Here is a 22,789-nt window from a genome sequence, read left to right as displayed (position 1 = left end):
TCCGGGGGGCGGGGCTTCCGCTGCACCCATTCATAACCCGGCGGGCGGAGGACGGCGCCGCTGCCGCACGGCGGGGAGGGGGTGGGTGGTCGGTCGGTGGCGGCACGGCCGCCGCTACCCAAGGGCTCTGTGAGGCGGCACCATTACTCCACCGTACTCCTCCGGCCCGAGAGCTAGTGGTGCCCGGTCCGGCGCCTGGGATACACCTCCGCCCCAGGTTCGCCCCTCCTCCTGCCGCCGGTGCAGCCCCCGGCCGCGGGCAGCCCGGTTCGGCCTGGCCCGGCTTTCTGTCGCCGCCGCTGCTGCCCCCTGTCGAGCGCGCTGGAGCCGGCCCGGTGCGCTGCGGGGCTGGGAGCGTGGCGGTGGAGCGGAGCCGGGCACCCCAGAATGGGGGTGAGACCCCAAAAAGCGCTGTTCCGAGAGGCGTGGGGGTGCGCGCAGGCCCGGGGGCTGGGGCCGTCCTGCCGCCCCGCCGACGGGGAGGGACAGTCCTGTTCCGGGGCGCCCGGCGCTCCGGCCGGCGCGGTAGGGCTGGCAGCCCTGGGGAGCAGGCCCTGCGTGGCGCAGGGGTGGGCGCTGGCGGCTGGCACACACCAAAATAAAAAGAAAATAATGCTGCTCCATGGAGTAGCCTGCAGGGAGTTGCCGGAGCACCTCGCTGTCCCTGCGGCTACGCGTTTGTGCAGCAGCCCGGCTTACCGGGGAGAGCCCAGCCCTCCCCTCCCGGGAGGCGCCGGACCGGGTGGTGGGAGCCCCGGCTTGCTCCGGCACGTGTGGCACTGGAAAGGGTAATGGCACTGGGAATGGGTGTACGTGGTTCCGTCCTGCCAGGTCAGCAGGTAATAGCGGGGAAATTGAATGGGACAGGCTTCCAGCTGGTTGCACAAGACTCTGGATGGTGAGAAGTTATCCCGTGCGAAAGCCTGTGCCAACATGCTTTCCCTGCCACTTGTATCCAGCGTGAAAGCTGTAACGGATTTCCCTTCCCTTCCCTGGGCTGCGATCCCACCTCCCACCCTCCTGCTGCCTGATCCAGAGGTGTCTCATACCAGCTGAGGGACAGAAACTGTGTCTTAGCCAAAAGCTTGCCCATCCAGCAAATGAGGTAGGGCTCCTGTCGTGCCTTTCCTCTTCTCCCTCCGCTCCTGCAGGCTTGAGGAGGAGAATGTGGGTCCCTTCCAACTCGAGATGTTCTGTGATAACATGTGTGAAGATGGTGTGCCTCCTCAGGAAGAGGTGAGAGCCTACCATGGAAGGGTGCATTACTGAGAGCAAATGAGGTTCGACCTCCCAGCTGGAGCCAAGAGATGGCAATTCCTTTCCAAAATAATTTAATTGTAGGGAGGACTGTTGAAGGAAGGCCAGGGCTTGAGGCAGAATGAAGGAGCTGAGAATGATAATAAGAAAAGGTCAGATTCTGAGAAGAAAGTCATATTTATGGCTGGTGTAGATTTGGGTCCAGGGGGCAGAAATTTTGGCCAATGACCCGATGGGGGGTGAGGTGGGGAAGTGGAATGAAATATTAATGTGTTAATTAACCCTGTAATCCTTTCCTGAAACATTTGTCACAGCCCACATACCAAAACTGGGATGCTGTTCAAGAAAAAAATGGGTCAGCTTCTTGAAAGGTGAACCAAGGCTGCTCGCAGAGGCACCTTCTGTCAGGTGCAGGAAGGTTGAATCCCATTACTGTCTGCAAATTAAGCCTCTGGGGACCGGTTTCAAACAGAAAACGAAGCCTGTGCTGCCTGTGCCAGGGATGGTAGCTGTTGCATGTACGTTTTTGAGGATGGGGTGCTGGTGAGCCCATGGCACAAAAGTGCTGCTCACCACAACAGAGAAGTGTGGGAGGGAAGTGAAAGCTGTTGGGTTTCCAGCTGAACTGCCCCTGTGCCTGAGGTACCCACACTGTTGCCCATTTCTCTGCAGCAGTGAATATTTAAACTTTAAAATATTTGGATCTGTACAAAGGTAGTCAGGGAAGTAATTCTGGAGCACAGAGAATTAGATAAACCTCTGCAGATCACTGCCAGAAGGCTTTATCCATAGGATTCCTGAGTTGCGTTACAACTGCTCCGGGCAGATCTGGATCCCTTTGTGCCAGGAAAGACTGACTTAGGGAGATGTGTGTGTGCCCCTAACTGGGGTAGATAGGTTCTGTTTTTGAAGACCACCTTTCTAAACCAGCTGTCGCCCACTGTTTGTAATTTTCTGATGTGGCAGAATGAAATCAGCCTGCCTGCAGCCCGTTCATTGCAGCTGCTTGGGCCCTGTGGGCAACGTGGTAGCTGACAGGAATCGTGCAGCCTGCCTTTGGCTCCTCGGCCAGAAAGTTATCTGCAGCCCCGGCAGGCACTGGAGGCAGAGCGCTCCAGAAATGGAAGCCTACCTTTCTCTGCGGTAATAAATCTGCCTACATTTGCTACCCCGCAGGTGGATGGTGGCGTACAAACCAGTGTGTAACAGAAATCCCGCCTGGAGAAAAGGAAGAATCTGTGGTGAAATGGTATTTCAATGTATCCCTGTGGCAAATGCACAAGTCACAAGCCCCAGGTTTGCTCTGGCCACCCATGCCTGCTAAGGGTCTGCAAGCTTGCAGGTGCCTTTTGACCCTGGTCCGTTACCCTTTGCACTCTTCCAAATAATTTATATCTTCGTATGGCTGGCAGTTGTCTGGGAATCTGTCCAAGCCCTCAAATGAAAGGCCAGGAGAGGGAATCGGTTTTCTATTTCTGGCTTTGCAACTTAACACCTGCCCAATCTGTGGTGAGTCACTCGGGGCCAGATTCTTAAATGTGGATTAGTGTGCATCCTTGTTTTGGGTATTTCTGTTGGTGCCCAGCTGTAGCTTTAGATGCCTCCAATATTTAATTCCTCAGAGTTCCTGCTCAGCTGCTGCCTGACTTTGGAGGAACATGAAGTTCATGGTAGCTTCCACTTTTTATATGTGAGAAATTTCCTACTGCTTTGCACACTTGGATGCACCTTAGTTTTGATGCTGTTGAGTAGGGTTCTTGACTGATCAACCCTCTGGGTGTCAGATGTTCTTCTAACTACTTTTCCTGCTGCGTTCAAGCCTGAACCTCAAAATGTGTTTCTCAAATTGAAATCCACACAAAACATAAGAAAAAATGCTGTCACGTGTTCACCTGTCCCTAAACTACCCAACTTTGCACACGCACCCTTTTTTTTTTTCAATCCAGTAACTCTGCTTTATGTGTTTGCCCAGGTAGGAGATGTGGAATCACCCTCATGACTTCAGGAGAGCATCTTCCCAGAGTGGGTGGAGTGGGACTCTCCTCCTGAGATTGATTTGTTACAGGTAACTGCCTGGGGTAATCACTCTATTAGTTTACCTGTGGGCCTCAGATTTCCAGCTAAATAGGGTTGACGATGCTTTCCTGGCTAATAGGACAGCACTAGAGCTGATTTATCACCATTGTCAAGTGTGTCATGATCCTAGGGAGAAAACCAGCATCAAAGCGCAGTGCAGCTAAGATGTTTGGAAGGGCTTGGTGACAGGCACATGTGCAGTTAAAAAATGTTACCCTGTTGCTTCATTAGCTCAAACTGCCATTCTTTGTGCTGCGGACATGTTTTTCCATGGCTAAGTGGAGCAAGGGTTTCCAAAGAATTAAGCAAAACCTTGCAGAGCCAGCAGCCTGGATCTCCAGGCTTGGCTCTATATTTACAAGCCTAAGTGAATGCAGTCCGGTTTCCACAGATGCCACTTTGATTTGAGTGATTATACACAGGTCGAACAGCAAAGCTTTTAGCAAAAGTCCTCACCTGAAGGCTGCAGGAGAGGAACCAACACCTGTGTGATGTTTGCCTACCTTCTGGTGGGAGCCAAGAAGGTCACTGGGAGGCAAAGTCAATGCTCTCCTTTTATTCAGTAGTCAAAAGCACCGAGTTAAACTTTGGAAAGCATTTTTTGAAGTCCACTCCCCAGTCTAGAAAGACTGATAGCTGGCTCACAAACAATCTCAGCCTTCAACTAGCCATTGCCCAGGGCTGTGTTGCTTTATGAAAAACAAAAGGAAGAGGGAAAACAGAGGGAAAGATAGAACAGACTTTCAAATAGTTGTTTGTGGGATGGTAATACTCTGTTAAAATTATTCATCAGCTTGGAGCAAATTAGTGATCTTTGCTCCACAAATTAATACTAACACTATGTTTTTTTATGATGTCTTGGTAATATCCCATGGGAATAAAAATATCAACTCCTATCCGTGCAAATAGCAGAGTTGTAACTGCTTGAGCTTCGGCATTGCAACAGCTGTTTCTCATGTCCTCGGAAATAATTGGTTGTTACAGAGGCTGTTTAAATGTGAGAAAATCACTGTGGTTTTATAATTAGTTTATTTTTAAAGAAAAAACATAACTGTCCTTTGCTAAGAAGGTGAAGACTTCAGGTGGGAAGGAGGGATAGCAGTGTAGGCACCTGATTTACCATGACATTAAACAGATAGTAAAACCAGGAACTTGTAAATATTAAGATCTTAATCTTACAGCAGAGCTTGGCTGGGGGAAAACCAGAAATGAATGAGGCTTTGCCTGAAGCTCACTGTAGGGTCGGGGCCCCGGTGTGCTGTGTTACAGAGCCTGATGACTGTGCTGAGGGGGTATAAATACGGGCAGCTGGCTCTGACAGTAGAATTGTATGAGATTCATTAGAGGACTTAGGCACTCTGTGGCTATTTTTAGTGCATAAATTCATAAAAGTCTCTCTTTGGGTGCAGCCTAATTCGGAAACACCTTAAATCCACAAACACGTAAAGTGGTGGGATTGGGAAAGCTCCCTGGCTGCCTGAATGTCTGCTCTCAGGCGTGACCGGTGTTGCAGAAGGCTTGGGCAGGACCAGCTGCAAGCTCCCTAGCTCACACCTGGCTCCCCATGCCCAAACCTGGTGGCCCACTTTTTCACCTGAATTTAACTTTTCCCTCAATACCCCCCAGGAAGAGGCTTGGCCAGCAGCTGCTCTGGGGAAGGGCCTCCACTAGTTTGCATGGGCCAGCTGGGCAGGAGGGTTAATTAGCAAAGAGGGATTGTGATGTGGGCAGCTGAGAGTGTGGCCAGGTGGAGGGCAGCATCCTGCCAGAAGCCCTGCAGAGGTGCTGTGCCGTGGGGTAAAATCTCCACTGCCAGCATTGGGAAAGAGCTGGCAAATGCTGCTCACTTTACAAGTGAGCCAGGAATCCCCAAGGAGGGGAAAGGGAGGCATTTAGCGACTGCACACAGCACAACTCTGTCCCCAGTACTCTGTAAGGGCTTTTTTCATTAGAGCTCTGCCTATTGCTTTGCCTTGCATGTCCTTGGGTTTTGCTGGCCATTCCACCCCGTCCTGTGCTGGATGGGGAGCGCGTGGTGGCCTCTGCAGCCTGTGAGCCATCTGCATGTAGCCAGCTGGGCTTTGGCCCGTAGTTTCACTGGGACAAAGAGTCAGCTCAAAGGGCTCCTCAGACACAAGCCACCGGGCTCTTTCCTGCGGCATGTGCTTTCTCTGCAGGCTGCCTAATAAAAACTGTTTCATGGCAAAGGCGGGCTGGTGGACGGAGCCGTAGCTCTTAGGTGGGTGCTATCCCCAAGAGCACCAGCAGTCTTAGCAGAGCCTGTTTATTGGTGCTTCTTCCTTCGAGGAGTAATAACTTCCAGATTTACTCCCTTTATAACTGAGCATCTTTCAAAGTGGGTGTAGAACTATTTAAATAGCTTCTGTGGAGGTGGGATGAGAAATTGCTCTTATTCCGTAGTCTGCAATCAGCACCAAACAAGCACTTTTCTCCACTGCACACACAAACAGGCAAGCATCTGCCAGCAGCCTCAGCACTTTAGATCTGATTTTCTGCTTGCTGGTGTAAGACACGAGGAATTCCACTAACATCAACAGAATTTCAGCAGTGTAGTTTTTATTTTATTTTATTTTTAATCCGGTTAAATCTCCGTAATTTTTCTTACCCTGGGGACTCCCCAGTGACTGTGCTTCAGGAGGCAAACCCCTGCTGCGGTGCACGGGCAGTGTGGGCCCCTTGCAGCCCTTGCTGGCCACCATTGCTGAGCCATGGCGTGGCTCTGCACAGCCCTTTGCCTGGGCTTTGGAAGGGTCAAGGAACAGTTCTGACCCACTTCTTCCCAGACAGCCAAACACATCTTTCTGTACCAGAGAGAGGAGGCTGCAGCATCCCTGGAGGAGGTAGAGGCTGTGGGTGTCCTGGGGTGCTTTTGTGGGACATCCAAAGTTGGGATCTTTGTTTACCAGGTCACCTGTGGGGAGAGCCTCAAATCCAAGCACTGATCATTGTGGCAGAACGGACCCAGTGAAGGGTATATGTAAAGAATGCAAGGCCTCAAACTCATCCCTGCTTGGATGGAGCAGAAATGTTGTGGGGAGCAAAGAGTACGAAGAAGCCCCAGGCCTTCAGAGGTGGTGGAGTCAGAAGAGAGAGCACATCTCTGGTGGCTTCCTGAGGGAGCCCCTGTCTGTACCAAATGGAGGTGTAGCCACTCACCCTGGCAAACCCCAACAAAAGTTTGGGTCCTTGCTGAGTCAGTTCTGTAGCTGGCAGTGTGGTATTTTCATGCACTGATATTTTTTTTTTTCTTTTGGTGCAAACATGGGTGGCAATCTGATTAGCTTATGATTCACAAATTGGCTAATGTCCCTACTTCCCCCAGTCCCCACCTGTTCAAATAACTACTACTGTAATGTAGGCTGTTAACTTGAAATAACTTTTCCAACCCCTTTTGTAAATGAGTTCTGGAAGCTGCTTTTAAGTCTCGTCCATAGGCAGAAGTTGTAATAATTTAACTTAAATGCTTTTAAAACCAACTCAACATGGTGCAAAAATCTACATGGGCATTTAGGAAGAAACAAATCCACTTTGAGCTGTTCCTAATTAACTAACACTGTGACCAGACATGCTGTTCTGGGAGAGCCTGGTTTCCAGCCCCTGCTGCTCAGTGCTACTTGCCAAAGGCCATCTATCCCTCCCAGCTCTGCTGCGCAGTGATACTGCTACTCACCCAGTTCTGACAGCAGGAGCCAGGTGAGGGAACCCTCCTGTTCAAGGAGTTGCAGCTGATCTGGAATATTGTGCTGGAGCAGGGTGAGGAGAGGCTGCTCCATGCCGTTCGACTGCCAGACCTGAGCAGAGCAGAGGGAAAGCCTGCACAAGCAGCTGTGGTGGGTTGCGGCTGGTGACTTGAGCCAGCTCAGCTACTGTCACATCAGCGAGCCTGCAACTGCACCTTTGGTCACCCATTCTGTGCCCACTGCTCACTATTGCAGTTAAACCAACCTGAGTGAGTAACATCAGTGGCTCCATATACCATTTGCACCAATGTAAACAAGTCAATCAGGCGCAGGGCAAGTTCCCAAAACACCTAAATTATGTAAGCAATACAGTGCAATAAAAAAAAGGAAATACTGGTACTGAACTCACCAGAGGACTTATTTATTTTATCCCCCAAGAATCTGTAATATTTGCAAGATATTGCAACAGAAAGGTTAGATAATTTTGATGCACACATGCGTTGCAGCCTCTGTGCTTGCACCCTTGTGAAGACCATTAGACAACTCCTGACCTCTGACCATGCATTCCTCTGCATTCACCTGCCTCATTCCCTGCACAACCCCCAGCTGCTGGTTTGGTGCTTTGTAGTTGTAGTGTGTTTAGCTCTTGCTTCCTCCATTGCAACAGATGTTTGATCCTTCACCCTTCAGCAGTGCCAAGTTGGGGTTTGCATACAGTGCCCCACACCATGGGCAGGATGCAGAGCCCCTGGACCTCCAAAAAACAGCACAAAGGCAGTGAGGAGAGGAGCAGTTGCATGACCATGCTGCTGCAGTTAGGATCCAGGTTTTGCACCAGGGGAGGTAGATGCATTGCCTATGGGTAAAAGCAGTACGTTCACCAAGGAAGTGCCTCTCCATAGGTGGTGTACTAATTTCACCCCTGGCAAACAGCATTAATATAATACATCAAAGCTGGCTGCATTAATAGCAAACCAAGGGAAAGAATTTGCTATACATGCTAGCTACTTTTCAAATGCAAATGTCTGTTTTAAATCAGATTAAGACAGAAGGAAGCCTAGAGAATGACAATAATTAATACATGATAAAGGAATAAACATCCAGGGCATCAAAAGGTAAAATACAATCACAAAGATGAAAGTAATCCATCTTCTCCACGCAGCCTGCTCTGCTGCGTGGAGTAGGTAGGTGTGAGTCCCCATTCCTATTTCCATAGGTAGGTGGTGAGTGTAAACCCAAAGCAGCTGCTGAGGAAATAAGAAGAATCCTTAGGTTCAGCTGGGGAATGGAGAATCCCTTGGCTGGGCTGTGCTCGGCTCTCAAGACTCCCCAGATTTCATGAGCCATGCTACTGTGGAGAGGGAGCCTTTAGTCGTCACTTCTGTTCATTGGCGTGACCTCGGTGCCTTCAGGGTGTACACATCCAGCTTCTGTGGCTTTAAACCAGTGAGAAAGGTGGTGTTTGGGATCTCCACTGAGCCACGAGTGGACCTTAGCAATATTTTTCCCTGTCTTCTCTGCATCCTTTTCCACATGTGAAAAGCAGACCAGCCTCTCCCCTCACTCCCCCAGATCTTTGTGTTGAGTTACAGCTGAGGCTATATCAACCTTGAATATTAAAAAGAGAGAAATAGGAAACCTGAGGGAAAATGTTAACAGACTCTATGCCCCTTACATATTTCTTACCATTCACACAGTGCTGGCATCGGACCCCCAGCAGAGCCCTGTGGTTTTACTTCCTTCTTCAGCTGATACTGAATCCAGCTTTACTAAGCTTGCATAAGGCACCAAACTGTAGCAGGCCTTGCATATCAATTGTATCAAGTGATAAGCAGGCCTGACTCACACACCGTCCATGCATGTGGGAAGCAAGCTTCTCTGAAGGCAGATAAACATCGCTGTTTATGTTTGAAAGCTGCTGCTCAGCTGTGAGCTCCCTCAGAGAAGCCCTGTGGGCTGCTGGTTTCCCTGACTGGTCTACATCCTGGTCCCTGGATTTGGAAGGTACGTATCTCACCAAGTGGTTCTTTATTTTCAGCCCCAGATACCAGAAAAGAAGCATAAGTTTCTTTCCAGACTTCTTAGGAGTTGTTGTTGCTGACTTAAAGGTTCATGAGGTGCCCCCAAATTAGAACATAGGGCTTAAAAGTCAAATCATACAACCACAGAAATGTTAGGGTTGGAAGGGACCTTCAAAGATCATCTAGTCCAACCCTCTGTCATAGGCAAGGATATCTTGCACTAGATCAGGTTGCTTAGAAGGTCAAAGCCCCATCCAAACTGACCTTGAACATTTCCAGGGATGGGGCATCTGTAACTTCTCTGGGCAACCTGTTCCAGTGCCTCACCACTCTCACGGTGAAGAATTTCTTCCTTATACCTAATCTACATCTACCCTCATTTAGTTTAAAACCATTGCCCCTTGTCCTGTCACTATACACCCTGGTAAAAAGTCTGTCCCCATCCTTCTTATAAGCGCCCTTTAAATATTGAAAGGCTGCTATACGTTCTCCCCGGAGCTTCTCTTCTCCAGGGTGAGCAACCCCAGCTCTCTCAGCCTGTCTTCATAGGAGAGGTGCTCCAGCCGCCTGGCCATTCTCATGGCCGTCCTCTGGACCCACTCCAACAGGTCCTTGTCTTTCCTGTACTGGGGGCTCCAGAGCTGGATGCAGTACTCCAGGTGGGGTCTGATGGGAGCAGAGTAGGAGAGCATCACCTCCTGGCCACACTTCTTATGCAGCCCAGGATACAACTGGCTTTGGTGCACTTTGCCAGCTCATCGTTATTGCAAATTATTACAAACTGAACAGTAAGGATCCTCTGGGATTCTCTCTCCTGATTTATTGTTGTCTTCATACAGACAAAACCTTCTTGCTGGCCCTTGGAAGCCTAGGAATACATTCTTTTAAAAATAAACTGGAAAAAACCCCATATGGTTTGCACAAGCCTCTTTTACATTTATCTTTCTTTCTGATCTTCATTCAAACCCCAAATTGGGCTGAAGGGAGCCCCAGGCTCAGCCACGGTGTGGACAGATGGACAGTGTGGGCAGCCAGCCCTTCCCACCTGACACAGTAGGGATGGAGGTTACTACTGCTGTCACCTGCTGATAAATCTGTGCTTGCTGCTGGCAGAAGCAAAGGCAGTTCCAGTCATTCTGGGAGAAAAGCCCACTGCAGCCCAGAGTGGCCAGCTATCTAGAATCATAGGATCTTTTAGGTTGGAAGAGACCTTTAAGATTACCAAGTCACAGTTAGCCCAGTACTGCCAAGGCCACCGCTAATCCATGTCCCTAAGTGCCACACCTACACACCTTTTAAACACCTCCAGGGACAATGACTCAACCAGTTCCCTGGGCAGCCTGTTCTGATGCTCGACCACCCTTTTAGAGAAGAAAGTTTTCCTGACATCCAATCCAAACCTTCTGTGGTGCAATTTGAGGCCATTTCCTTTTGTTCTGTCACTTGTTCCCTGGGAGAAGAGACCGACCCCCACCTGGCTACAGCCCCCTGCCAGGGAGCTGCAGAGAGCGACAAGGTCCCCCCTCAGCCTCCTTTTCTCCAGGCTAAATGCTGCAGCACACAAACTAGTAGACTGCAACAAGGCTTTACCATTGGTCAGATTCTACTGTCTGTGCTGTATCTCCTTCCTCCAGAGGCCAGACCACACTGCTCCTCTCTATCCAACCCCCTCTCCCACCATCCTCAGGGCTATTTAACCACTTAGCAGAACGAGCTACACCTGCACATTGTCCATGTCAATCAACCCACTGCCTCTGAGGCCAGGCTACAGCTGCATGTTATCAATGCTAATCAACCCGCTGCCTTCATTCCTCTACAGCTGAACATCCCCAGCTCCCTCAGCCGCTCCCCATCAGACTTGTGCCCCAGCCCCTTCCCCAGCCCCGTTGCCCGTCTCTGGACACGCTCCAGCCCCTCCGTGTCCCCCCTGCAGTGAGGGGCCCGACACTGAACACAGGGTTCCAGGTGCCGCCTCACCAGTGCCCAGTGCAGGGGGATGGTCACTGCCCTTGTCCTGCTGGCCACACGATTGCTGATACAGGCCAGGATGCTGTAGGCCTTCTGGGCCACCTGGGCACACTGCTGGCTCATGCCCAGCCAGCTGTCAACCAGCACCCCCAGGTTCTTTTCCGCCAGGCAGCTTTCCAGCCCTTCTTGCCCCAGCCTGTAGCGCTGCATGGGTTTGTTGTGACTCAAGTGCATCACCACACTGCTGAAAGCCCGTGTTCTCCTGCACCAGGTGTATGTCACCATTATCCTTCCTCAGAGCATTTGTACCATTGCATCATGCTGCAACTGGAAAGCCTGACAGCATAGGCTGGGCCTCTCACAGGGGTGGAAGGGGCAGGCTGCTGAAGATGAGGTCTCTTACTGACTGGACTTTACATTCAACTCCCTAAGTACAGGTATCGTTGCTGGCATAAAGATCACGGAACAGTTGAGGTGGGAAGGGAACTCTGGAGGGCATCTGGTCTAACCCTCCTGCTCAAGCAGTGTCACCTAGAGATGATAAAATAAGAGAGATGCAGTCTGTGGCTGTGCTGGTTGGGATCTTAATGACACATAATGACAAAAATTCAGCAAAGCCTCCCTGGCTGATACTCTTCCACCCAGCCAAGTGGGATCAATCAGAGGGATCAAACAACAACCAGCCAGTCCTTGTCCAGCCCTTCTTCACTGCGGAGGACACTGACAAGTGTGCAGATCCAGATGTAATGGTTCCATCTGTGCTGTCCAGATTACATGAAGAGGAGATACCAGTGACACCAGCAGCATTAACATATTCCTTCCTTCCCAGCACCTATGGGTCTGCAGAGGTCATTGCAGCAGCCAGCAATGCCTGCAATCAGCAGTTATCCTTCAGAAAACAAGCTGGACCAGCAGAAAGGACAGTCCTCTCGATCTTCTGAGCGAGGAGTATGTATCCCCTCCACCAGTGGTTATTTAGGCTCGACCATACCCCTGTGGACAATATCAAAGACTTCCAGCAGATTGTAGGAGCATGGACTCTGATCTTTGGTTGCTGCTCAGAGAAAATTATTAATCAGTTCAAAAAGCACTGTCCTAAACAAGTCTAAACAATTTGTACTCCAGCATTCAGGATTTCATGAAATATCAAAGTTATGAAAGTTCTGAATTTCTGTCTTGTCCTTGGGACCCATATGGTTTGGTCCTACTAATTAATGTAATCACCTCGGTCAGGGGGATGCCTGAGATGGGAATTATCCAGGGGCAATGTTGAAGCAAACACTGCTTCGCACCAGTTACTTTATGTATGAACCGGAGGAGTGTCGCATCCTCAAAAGATGCAGGTTATTGCCATGTGCTGGACTAGATTACATGCAAAGCTTTACATATGTATGTGTTGGAGAAAATGTCTTTTTGAGGTACATTGCAATTCTGCTTTTGCTGTCACCAGGACTAAAATTCCACTTGGGCAAATCCCATCAAGGTGGGCTGCTATAAGGAACAGCCAAGCCCACTCCCTACTAGCCTTGCTGTTGAAGCCTGTTTGGTTTCACAAGATAGTCTAGTCTTTAAAAAAACAGCACTAATTAGTTGTAATTCTATTAAGAAAGTAGGGCTTTCACTGGGGAAAGAAACCAGCAGATTCTGGTGGATTTGGGATTCGACTTCACAAGGAGTTCACTTTTGCTGTATTTTTCTGTAATTTTCACAACCAGAGGGAGCAAGCTGAGCTTCACAACAGTTCAGATTCTGGCTGGGCTTCCATCAACAGACAAGGGTGACTTTGGCAGGTTGTCTCTTGTGTATCTTAGTGGCACATCTCCCAGCAGCTTCAACTAGGAAAGAGTTTTGTCTGCGATGTCTTTCACTGGCAGGGGTTTTGTTGCCATGATCCAGTCAATAACCTTCCTGTTCACCTCCGTCCCTGCAGTGTGATGTGGGACAGCATCCTTGCTCCTCTGTGGCCACAGCTTTTCTCCCTCTCATAAACAAACCCTTGCTTTTGGTTGATTTCTGCCCTAAACAATATTTCTTCTTATAACTTCATTTCTATTTATTGTCTAAAATGCTAGATTAAATGCCATCTCCTAGCAACTGGTATATTTTTGTCCCTAGTCTGCTAACTTTCAGTGCTTGGATATTGCTCTTCATTCATTTTGCTGTCTCAGACACAAAAGAAAACACTAGTTTCCAGATACCTAGTAGTATTTACATTTGTTTGTTTAATTTCTAAACAGCAGAGTCAAACAGCTAACTTTGTATCCACCTGTTTGTTGCCTCTATATATATGCTCCAGAGGCAAAAAAAAAAAATACACAGTGTAGTCCTCCTGTTTGTGGCCTCTTCAGGAGAGTGAGACCTGGGACAGGAGCTGCCTCAGCAGGGGCACCGCACCTGAGGTGTTTTGGGATGGGGCTCTTCTTCCCACTGTGCACTCTTGACATTTCTTGACATGTCAAAGAAATATCAAGAAACATGGTTACTACCTCTGGCAGACTAAACCATGTGTGTCCTCCCAGCAAGCCATGGCAAAAGCACATTATGTATCATGGCTGAGTTATGCCCACCGTGAACCTTTTACGGCAGCAGATGCCTGTCCTGTGAAATGGGTGCAGGAAAGACCTCATATTAAAAAAAAGCCATTTCTTTTTGGCTGTTCAGCTCAGATTCTGCAAGACTTTCAAACATATATGTAGAGAGGTATTTGCAGCTTTTATCTTCACAGGTAGCACTGCAGGAGCTCAGCGTACTGCGAAGAAGAGCTCATGCGTCGAACTAGGCATCTCATCTGAAATTCTCAAAATTATTAGGGACTTGTCTTTGGATTTGGCTTCAAGGAGCATTAGCAAGCAGAGTTCATCTCACCTAACTTTAGTAAACCACAGTCTTTATCCGAGCTTCCTCTGATGGTCAACAGAGGGAAAGGCAGCTTTTAGGGTGCGCTTGTCAGTGCGGCTGCCTATTTTAGCCTGGGATGGAGAATCCCCAGGTAAAGCCCATGAACAGACATTGCAGATGTTTACTGTTAGTCAGGTAGATCCCACTAAAAAAACAGGGAATAATCCATCTTTAGCCTCACAATTTCTTGTTCTTGAAGCTGTGTCACTTTTCTATCCATGCAAACTTGACTTTAGCTATTTTTTCTCTTTGCAATGGTTATAAATCGAATTTACGGTAATAAAAGATGCTGTCCAAAAGCATAAAAGAACAACTGATGATTCATGACTTTTATTTCTGTAACTTCTCACTTCCAGAATATCTATTTGACAAACTGTGAATCATATACATTGGCTTGGATGGATATACTTAGCTCTGATTTGTACAGTGAGATGTAAATAATCGGTTAATTAAATGAAAATTTTCTCTGTGAATTACTGCCATCCCTCTCTCCTGTTTCCCCTCCCTTCTTTCTGCTTTAACTCACCACTGTTGAAAGCCGTGATCCTCTTGCCTGACAACCTGAAATCATGCCACACACCTATTCCAGCAGCAGCATTTCATTCAGGACTGTTGGCAGGTATGAAGACTGAAGCTGCCCATGACTTCTGGCAAAAACAACACGGTACCAGGACTACTTACAAGCAATGGGGTATTTAATTTTACATCACTGCTAAAAAAAAGTACTTTCCACCCCATGCTTCAGCTGTGCTGGCTCAGAGAGAAGGATGCTTGTGACATTCTTTCATGCCACTTTGTTTTCCTTCACAAGCCCCTGCAAGGTACTGGCCAAAGCTCTGCTTTGACAGATGAGCTTGAAAGGGCAGATTTGCATCCTGCTAACTCTAAAATTCATAACATGTGTAAGGAAGGATGTGTGCAAGTGATCCCCTGATGGCTGAGTGCAACTGTAGATAGCTGTGATCACCTGATGAGAACATGAATTTTGTCTGATCTTGCTGAGTTGGTTGGGTCTTGCCTGCTACATGCTACGGTCTCATTAACACCTACTGACAGATGTTTTCCTCTCAGTTTGGCCAGAGGTGCCTGCTTGTCAATATGCAATGCTGAGTGGAGACGTATGTCAGCTTTTGGCAACTTTATGCAGTTTGGCTCCAGAAGGATTAAACTCTGCTTGTAACACAAAGTAAGGTAAACGTTGTGAATTCAGATGGAGACCCATTGTGCAGTTGTGTATAGGAGTACTAAGCTAACATATTCTGAGCGCCAAGGCTTTGTAAAAGGGGAAAGCAGAAGCAGTGAAGGCAGTAGATTGCTTCCGTGCATCTTTTCTCCTCTCTTCCCTGTCACCTCAGAGCACTGCTCACATGCAGAAGGCAAGCAGCCCTTCTGTAGAAGGTAAAGTATGGAATGGGCTTTTCCATGGTCTGACTTTTCCTTCTGTGCAGCCCACTCCCCCACTGTGGGACCTCCTGTTCCTTACCTCAGTTTCCCCTTATTTACAAAGAGAGTCCTGTGGTACTGGTCGCCTGCACACCAGCTCGTGAAGCTGGGTTCACTTAGAAAGATGAAGAGCTTTAAAGTACAGGCTTTGTCTAGATGCAAACTGTACCATGCTGTTGTACGTCTTGGAATGGTATACAGGTATTTACTAATTCACATGAATGACCAGACCAGACCAGACAGAATTCACATGACAGACCAGAATCCAGGTCTGTCACAGACACATCATACTGGGTTTCTGTGGAAAGGTTTTGGTAGTGGGAGGGCTATAGGTGTGGCTTCTGTGAGAAGATCCTGGAAGCTTCCCTGATGTCTGACAGAGCCAATGCCAGACGGCTCCAGGCCGGACCCACCACTGGCCAAGGCCAAGCCCGTCAGTGATGGTGGTAGCACCTTTGTGGTAACATATTTAAGAAGCGGGAAAAAGCCCTGCACAACTGCAGATGGAAGAGAGGAGTGAGGCTGTGTGAGAGGAACAGCCCTGCCGACCGCCGGGTCAGCGCAGGAGGCAGGAGGTGCCCCAGGCGCCGGAGCAGAGGTTCCCCCCCAGCCCGTGGTGCAGCCCCCGCTGAGGCAGGCTGTGCCCCTCAGCCCATGGAGGGTGGCGGGGGAGCAGATCCCCACCTGCAGCCCGTGCAGGGCCCCACGCCGGGGCAGTCTGTGAAGAACTGCAGCCCCTGGGCAGGGCTCCCGTTGGAGAAGCCCACGGGGGACCGTGTCCCGTGGGAGGGACCCCAGGCGGGAGCGGGGCAGGGTGTGAGGAGCCTCCCCCTGAGGGGCAGGGGCGGCAGAGGCAGCGCGTGAGGGACAGTTTTATATTGTCATTACCCTACTCTGATTTGATTGGTAATAAATTAATTTCCCCAAGCCAGGTCTGTTCTGCCCATGAAGGCAGTTGGTGAGTGATCTCTCCCTGCCCTCACCCCGACCCATGCGTCTTCTGTTACATTCTCTCCCCCCGCCCAGCTGAGGAGGACAATGACAACAGCTCTGGAGGGTGCCTGGCACCCAGCTGGGGTCAGCCCACCACACACAGCTTGGCAGCAGTCCCTCTATCTTGATGCACCAGTCCAAGATTTGGTCACAAACAGCTGAAGGCTGGAGGTGATGTCCCTGCTGTAAATTGGAGAAGTGCAAATAAATGTCTCACTTGTCTATGGCTCTATCACTTTTTAATGCTCTGTCTCCCTAGGATTTACCTTTGCACTCATAAATCCTGCAGTGGTCTTGAAGACCAAACCAAGCTGCCAGGAAGACATGATATGCCACAATCTCCCCTCCTAATTCCTCTCTCTCCTCCCAAAAGGCGGATTTTCTGGACATATTTTTCCTGCCATAAGCCTTTAGCCATAGAGCAAGGGCCACAAAATGGTCACACATTAGAAGCACGTGTAGCTGAACCTAGCCTTATGGGTGCAGATACTCCCAGGATCTTCTCATTTAGCAGCATGGATGTGTCTTAGGGGCCCTCCCCAGGGACTGGTGCTATAGGACATCAGACTTGTTAAGAAAAAAATAAGGGTATTAAAAAAAAAAAAGTAAAATAAGTGAGCAAAGTGGGCCATGAGAGGCAGGAGTGAGCTGGTACCAAATGCAACGAAAAATCAGAGGTAAGGACCAGGCTGTGAGGGGCAGGAGATGTGTTGATGGAAAGGCAGAAGGGAGAGCCAGCGAGGCAGGCAAGGAGACACAGGAATGGCAAATGATCTTTACAGCAGCAATCTGAATGGACATGTGCCAGGAAAGATTTCATTTGTCAGAGGCAGAAGGAAGGATGTTGTGGTGAGATGTGAGATGATGTGAAGTTCAGCTGTGTGGATGGAGGGGAAAGGCTGTATTTTGGTATGAAGGAAGAGTCTGGAAGGCTTCAGCATAGCCTGGAAGTAATTGAGGTATGCCCTGTGGTCTCTGTCATGCACAAGGTCAGATTAGATAATCACAGTGGTCCCTTCTGAGCTTGTCATCTATACATCTGAGAAATAGGAAGTTTAAACCACAACAAAGGGCTGAGTCCTTGCAGCATGACATGGAAAGCCTGGAGTATCAGAGTATCCTGAGATATTGGCCTTTAATACTGGAATTTGGGGGTATAGGATATCTATTTCAGAAGATTTTTTTTTGCTTTAAGGTTTACTTCACCTACCTGGTTTTACAGGCAGAGTCTATAAAAAAAAAAAAGAAAAAAAACTCTAATAAAATATTTAAAGACCTTTAAATATCCCTAAAAGAGTCTTTTCATAACATGTGTTTCATAAACAAGCTAGATGCTGCTGGGATGTGATATGGAGACATCATCGCTTTGATAGTTTCATAGATTTCACAGCCAGAAGGCACCACTATGGTGGTTTCCTCTGCCCTCCTGCATAATGCAGACCATGGAGCTTTGCCCAGCAATTCCCACACCGATACATGAGCTACATCATGTAGAAAGACATCCATGTTTAATTTAAATGTCTTTTTGGGTGATGGAGAACCTACTGTATCCTATGTCAGCTCCTCCAGTGGTTAATTACAAGGCCATTAAGGAGAAAAATGTGCCTCGTTTTCAACTTGATTTTTTTTTTTTTAGCTCCAATCTTCCTGGTTTATATGCCTTTGTCTGCTAGATTAAGTAATCCTCTGATACTGCAGTCCTCCTCCATGTACAGATACTTATAGATCTTGATCAATTAATCTCTTATACCCCTCTTTGATAATACAAATGGATCGTGCTCCTTTGGGCCATTGTAAGATACGCTTTCAATCAGTCTTAGCTCTACTCCCAACCTTTCTCAGTTTTTCAATGCCATTTTTAAGTGTTGACAGCTGAACTGGACTATTTTTGTCTCATTAATGTCAGGTACAGAGCTAATACGTTTCCCCTACCACTCAATATTTCCATTTATACATCCTAGGGTCATATTAGCCCCTTTAGCAGGAGCATCACATGGGGAACTTGTATTCAATTGTTTATCCATTGTGACCTCTGAAGTAAACAGCCAAGAACAGCTTCCTGAATATTCCCTCTATAAAAACTCCCATGGGATCACTCTTCATTTGCAACTCCTCTTCGGAGACCTGCCATTTAACTGTCTCGTAATCCATTTAAAATGTGCCGTATTGATTTTTTTACAGTGCTACTGCTCAAAACTAAATGAAAGGCAAAACACAACCCCCAGAACTGCTCAGATGCTTCCCAAGAACCTATTTCCATGGAGATGCATGCCCACATTTTCTGTTTCACCACACTGTAACCCAGGCAGCTCTGCGCCTTGGCGGAGAGCAAGTAAACATGCAGGCTCCCCAGCTCCCGTTCCAGATGAAGGTCTGCTGCTTCTTCAAGTCTTTAATGGGAAGCACAGGAAACTGGAGCAAAAGTACCAGCCATGAGCTCTGAAAAAACTAGAGAGGGTAAAACTGGTTTACAGCTAACACTTTCAGAGATGGTAGAGCCATTTATTTTGGTGCTTGGATACCAGTGCCTCTTGATGGCTTTCAGGGAATATTTTGAGACAATATCCTACACTCAGGGGGTCCCAAACTGGCCTGTGGAGAAGTATCAGTCTGAAAAGCCCATAAAAATGCCTTGCTGCTAATGCTTGAAACCACACTGCTTTTAGCGTGGTTTTAATTTAAGTTTAACGGGGAGGGGTGTGTGACTGGTGACCCAAGAGAAATGCTGAAGGCTGAGGGTGGTCCTCGGTCCAACGCATTTGGGTAATATGCCAGACAATTTTGGTTTTCCTGTTGGTTGCCACGTCCCTCACGGGATTAGCGGAACACTATCCAAAGGGTCTGTATTTTGGGATTAAGAGGCAGCCTGTCATGGGACTAATAACACAGAGAAAGAGGGGAAGCATGAAGAATTTCCCTACCTAATATTGTACAATTCAGGGAACTGGAGCATGGGGGGAGATGGCAGGAGGTGGGGTGGGGGAAGAAGAGCTACTTTCCCAAAGTGAAACGAGCAGCTGTTGTCTCCAGGTGGAATTAGGCAGTGGGGGCCCAGGCTCCCGCAGTTCCTCGTGTTCCTGACAAAGTTTTACCTGCCAAGAATTGCCAAAACAAGGCCATGTCTGGGACAGGAGGGGCATGTACAAACCCAGTTAGCACAGCAATATCCTTCATGCTCTGAGTTAAAGCTTAAGCAAAGGCAGAAATAACCCTGCATTTTCCCCAAAGTACTAACACCTCTTGCCGTGACGATGACAGGCAGGGCCTTATCTGGCTTTTCTGCATGTGGCAGCGTTTTCATTGTGCAAATGCTTGCAGCTGCACTTTTCATGTGGGGCAACTTTTGCAGCTAAATAAAATTGTTAAAATGAGTTAATCAGCTTAGTACAATGGTTCCCAACTTTTTCCATTAAACAATCTGCCTCCCATGTAGTCTGCATCTCTGTCCCATTTCGCAGCACGGAGGAGAGCCAGAGCACCCCCTGCGCTGAGCATCCGGCACTCAGCACTGGCCGTGCTCTTCCATTTCACTCTGGAAAGTGCCCGAGCAGAGTGTTCAAGATGAGACTTATGATGTGCTTCGTTTCTCTGCAATAAAACTCCCCAGTGAAGGAAAAACATTTTTCCTAATCAGCCTACAGCTTTTGGTGGAGGCTGGGGATGACTGCATGCACCCTCTCAGCCTGCCTTCTGCAATGGATGGCTGAAGCTCTCAAGGTTTTGGCCAGCTGGCTATAAAATGTTGCCTCTCTTCAGCTTTTAAGTGGGCTCAACATATTTTGTTTTTCCTTTTTTTACCTTTTTTAACCCACTCATTCCAAGACTTTTATCCACCTATCCTTAATATCTTGATGGTGCCCAGTAAAGACCAGATGAAAGCCTGGATGCTGGTGGTGGGCTGAAGCGTGATCCTCACCCTGACTCTGAAGAGTGCCACTCATTTTCCAGTCCTAGTCTCACTAATTGCTGCTATTTGTTGCCATATAGCACAGGAACTGGACTCTCGACAAGCATGGTAATTTTGGGTGGGAAGGTGGGCCCGGTCCCTGCTGTCACCCTGGGCTCTGCCTCTGCCCCTGGACTGGCAGTGGCAGCGGACGTGTCCCGGTTTCTCAGCTGACAGCCTGACATATTGACTTAAATGAGCCTGGAATTACTCATAGCTACATAGTAGTAGCTTTTTACCTCAAAGAGGTAGAAAAAGAAGAGCTAAATTCAGTTCCAGTTGAAACATAAAGTAGTGATAATTAACAAAGCTAACTCTTTGCTTCCCATTCAAGTCTTACCTGCAGAAAAACTGGACTGAAAGAGGTTTTGGTAGACAACTTGGTCCATCCTCCTGCCCTACCGCAGGCTCAGGATGCTTGTCAAAGTTGTTCTCCGTTTCTTTAAGCAGTTGCTACGGCTTCAGCATCCCTGTTCCTAGAAAGCTTTTCCTAGTGTCCAGTGTGCATTCTTCTTGCTGCCATTTCAGCCTGTCACTCCAACATAGACATGAAGAAATCAATCCCCATATCACCCTAGAACAAAACTATAGCAATTTGTCCTCTGCTTTATCTCCTCCCAAGGCCAGTGCCTTGGTGCCATTTAGTTAAAGCAAAACTGCTTCACTTGGAAGTGTGTTCCTCACATGCAGTAATAGTGTATTTCCCACTTGATGTTAATAGCAGCAGAAGCCAAGAAAATATGTCAGGTGCAGAAAAGCAAGGAGAAGGCAATGACAAGGGAGTGGCATGAATGAGAGGAAGGATGCACAGAAGAGGCATAAACCTTCCACAAAACCAAGTCCAGGCTGATACGACGCCTCACCCATGAAACTGGCACGCCATGCACTGAGACTGACAGATCGGCACCTGGGTGCAGTCAGTGGAACGTCAAGTAAACACGAGCCATGGATGGCAACTTCTTTTCTCCCAAACTGTTTCTTTGGTACCAAGATGCCTGGTCTGTTCAAATCAATCCCACTTGTAATACAGTCTTCTTGGGAAATTTACAGTTTCTCTGTTGAATTTCAGCGTTTAACAGTGCCAGGTAAATGTAGTTCCCATTTTACAGATAACGAGGTGGGGCATGAAGAGATGACGTGAGGGAACTTATTCTTTCACCTCCAGCAGGTCAGCGCTGGCATTGGGAACGTGACTTGTGTTTCCAGGGTTGTGCTTCATTTACTGGACTTCATTATGGACTAAGGACATTTGCTCCCATTGTAAGGCTTTGCTCACACGTACACAGATCTGCTCAACTAGTATGGTCTTAGTTCAGGAATCCAATTTTTGGACATGGCATTGGAGCCCCAAGGTCCAAGCAGCATGACCTGGGTCTGTAATGTGTGATAGCTGCTCAGGGTAAGGTAAGCTTTGATGGACCCGTGGGACATACACGGATGTAACATAAGATCATGCAAGTTGCATCAAGGACTCACTGTCACTGGAGGGAAAACAACCAAAAAACCAAACTGCACAACCAGTTGCTCCACCGATGACTTCTGAGTAACAAACTGTGAATGAAGAAACTGCAACTCCATTGGTGAGATTTATAACGTAAAACCCGTAAGAGCACACAGGGAAACTCCTTGTTCCACAGCATCAGCAGCTATTTTCTTTGTCTCCAGGGAAGAGTATTTCATTATCATGGTAGCTGCTGTTTCATTATAAAGCAGATATGATTTAGGTGGCATATTCTTTGTAATGGAAATAATCTTAGTGTGCAGCACCCAGAGTAGTAATAATACAGTGCCACTGTAACCCCCTATGGAGACCCCAATGGTGAAGAGGATATGTGACACAGAAACAGTTTTCTTTACTTGTATGATTGCTCTAATTTCCTTCAGCTGGAGATGTAACATGCACAGATCTGTAGGAAAACAGAGCTTTCCCTGTTAACATATTCTTCTCACTGACAAAGTTTATGGAGTAGAAAGCTTTTTAAAGATATAAACAGAATTTAGTAAATTGCAGCCCCATCACGAGATGTTACAATAAAAACCATGATTTATGATTTTTTTAGCAGACAATTTATCTTGACTTTGTCAGTTATACTGCACACTATATAATTTTGCTCTTTTATTTTGTATTAGGCCCAGTATTTTGTGTTTGACCAAAACATGTCATCAGTCCCTACCTTGCAAATGCAAGAACATTCAGAATTATGGCTGAAAAGAAAAAAAAAACAAAACCACATCTATGAGAGAGCATAATATCATGCTGGAATTTCAGCATTAATTTTTCTGAAAACAGCCTTATCTACTTACTTACTGACTTTTAAAGTACTCTTATGCCATAAATGCTGGGAATAAATGGGGGGTGGGATGGGAGTGAAATGCCACTAGACCATAAACAGTCTAGTAGCTGCTCCTTTTGTGGTTTGGTCCTCTTAAGAGGATGCTTCCCTGCTTACATGGGCATCCCCCAAGCTTGAGAAATAAAGGCAATG

General features: G+C 47.8%; 1 long non-coding RNA gene across 1 annotated transcript; it reads left to right on the top strand.

Annotated features, from left to right (window-relative positions):
* The first annotated feature begins 350 nt into the window (after positions 1 to 350).
* On the top strand, positions 351 to 14,312 carry LOC119145528. The gene is made up of 3 exons (XR_005103442.1): positions 351 to 3,322; positions 8,732 to 9,038; positions 11,853 to 14,312. It is a non-coding gene; the product is annotated as an uncharacterized LOC119145528 (long non-coding RNA).
* The last annotated feature ends 8,477 nt before the right edge of the window (positions 14,313 to 22,789 follow it).

This window comes from Falco rusticolus, chromosome 3 (genome assembly GCF_015220075.1).
Source record: "Falco rusticolus isolate bFalRus1 chromosome 3, bFalRus1.pri, whole genome shotgun sequence".
NCBI lineage: Eukaryota > Metazoa > Chordata > Aves > Falconiformes > Falconidae > Falco > Falco rusticolus.
Note: the sequence above shows the minus strand (reverse complement) of the source record. Positions and strands in the feature narration are given on the sequence as shown.